Source organism: Arachis ipaensis, chromosome B7, assembly GCF_059453495.1.
Source record: "Arachis ipaensis isolate K30076 ecotype BB chromosome B7, ASM5945349v1, whole genome shotgun sequence".
Taxonomy (NCBI): Eukaryota; Viridiplantae; Streptophyta; class Magnoliopsida; order Fabales; family Fabaceae; genus Arachis; species Arachis ipaensis.
The window spans coordinates 54,332,501-54,335,000 of NC_142442.1; positions in this window are offsets into that span (position 1 = coordinate 54,332,501).

Consider the following 2,500-nt stretch of genomic DNA (forward strand, 5'->3'; position numbering starts at 1 on the left):
GGCTGGGGGCGTTGCAACGGATGCCGAGCGCGTTGCAACGTTGGCTGGTGACGTTGCAACGGAGGCAGGGCGCGTTGCAACGGATGCTGGTGACGTTGCAACGGAGGCAGGGCGCGTTGCAACGTTGGCTGGGGGCGTTGCAACGGAGGCAGGTCGCGTTGCCACGGTTGCTGGTGACGTTGCAACGGAGGCAGGGCGCGTTGCAACGTTGGCTGGGAGCGTTGCAACGGATGCTGGTGACGTTGCAACGGAGGCAGGGGGCGTTGCAACGTTGGCTGGGGGCGTCACAACGGAGGCAGGTCGCGTTGCCACGGTTGCTGGTGACGTTGCAACGGAGGCAGGGCGCGTTGCAACGTTGGCTGGGGGCGTTGCAACGTTGGCTGGGGGCAGTGCAACGGATGCTGGGGTCGGTGCAACGTTGGCCGTGCGCGTTGCAACAGAGGCAGGGCGCGTTGCAACGGATGCTGGTGACGTTGCAACGGAGGCAGGGCGCGTTGCAACGTTGGCTGGGAGCGTTGCAACGGAGGCAGGGCGCGTTGCAACGTTGGCTGGGGGCGTTGCAACGGATGCTGGGGACGGTGCAACGTTGGCTGGGCGCGTTGCAACGGAGGCAGGGTGCGTTGCAACGGATGCTGGGTTAGGTGCATCGTTGGCTGGTTTCGTTGCAACGGAGGCACCCGCCGTTGCAACGATGGCTCGGAGCGTTGCAACGGAGGAGCCAAATTTTCATATCTCATAATTGGCTCGTGCATTTTTTCTAAAATTTTGAGGGAACCTTGGTAATATTATGTGAAGGCTGCACAAAAAAATCCAGGTCAAAAATCGCACGTTTGCTCCGTTTTTCATTTTTTTTGAATTTCCGGCTTTCCGGGCGGTAAAAAAATCGGCAAAAAAAATCGGCACGGTGTAAATTCACCAAATTTGGGGGATGGAAAGATCTTATTTTTCTAGAGGTTGTTGCAAAAAACGGCGTCAAAATTCGACCTCTAGAGCACTTTCCTTGAGTATGTCTCCTCACGGAAAAGGACGTCTACCCGTGGCACCTTGGTAATGGCTCGGCAGCCTATTATAGGGGGGAGGGGTGTCGTGATGCTGAAACTCGAGTTGCCCAAAGGCTTGCTGGGCGCAATGCCAGCAAGATGCACGTTGCCTTGCCATCCCCTAGGCACACTAGCAAGCACGTTGTGGTTGTGGTGTGCCGCCGGGCTCCCCCGCCCCCCACGGAGGCACCCGCCGTTGCAACGATGGCTCGGAGCGTTGCAACGGAGGAGCCAAATTTTCATATCTCAGAATTGGCTCGTGCATTTTTCGTGAAATTTTGAGGGAACCTTGGTAATATTATGTGAAGGCTGCACAAAAAAATCCAGGTCAAAAATCGCACGTTTGCTCCGTTTTTCATTTTTTTTGAATTTCCGGCTTTCCGGGCGGTAAAAAAATCGGCAAAAAAAATCGGCACGGTGTAAATTCACCAAATTTGGGGGATGGAAAGATCTTATTTTTCTAGAGGTTGTTGCAAAAAACGGCGTCAAAATTCGACCTCTAGAGCACTTTCCTTGAGTATGTCTCCTCACGGAAAAGGACGTCTACCCGTGGCACCTTGGTAATGGCTCGGCAGCCTATTATAGGGGGGAGGGGTGTCGTGATGCTGAAACTCGAGTTGCCCAAAGGCTTGCTGGGCGCAATGCCAGCAAGATGCACGTTGCCTTGCCATCCCCTAGGCACACTAGCAAGCACGTTGTGGTTGTGGTGTGCCGCCGGGCTCCCCCGCCCCCCACGGAGGCACCCGCCGTTGCAACGATGGCTCGGAGCGTTGCAACGGAGGAGCCAAATTTTCATATCTCAGAATTGGCTCGTGCATTTTTCGTGAAATTTTGAGGGAACCTTGGTAATATTATGTGAAGGCTGCACAAAAAAATCCAGGTCAAAAATCGCAGGTTTTCTCCGTTTTTCATTTTTTTTGAATTTCCGGCATTCCGGGCGGTAAAAAAATCGTCAAAAAAAATCGGCACGGTGTAAATTCACCAAATTTGGAGGATGGAAAGTTCTTATTTTTCTAGAGGTTGTTGCAAAAAACGGCGTCAAAATTCGACCTCTAGAGCACTTTCCTTTAGTATGTCTCCTCACGGAAAAGGACGTCTACCCGTGGCACTTTGGTAATGGCTCGGCAGCCTATTATAGGGGGGAGGGGAGTCGTGATGCTGAAACTCGAGTTGCCCAAAGGCTTGCTGGGCGCAATGCCAGCCAGATGCACGTTGCCTTGCCATCCCCTAGGCACACTAGCAAGCACGTTGTGGTTGTGGTGTGCCGCCGGGCTCCCCCGCCCCCCACGGAGGCACCCGCCGTTGCAACGATGGCTCGGAGCGTGGCAACGGAGGAGCCAAATTTTCATATCTCAGAATTGGCTCGTGCATTTTTCGTGAAATTTTGAGGGAACCTTGGTAATATTATGTGAAGGCTGCACAAAAAAATCCAGTTCAAAAATCGCAGGTTTGCTCCGTTT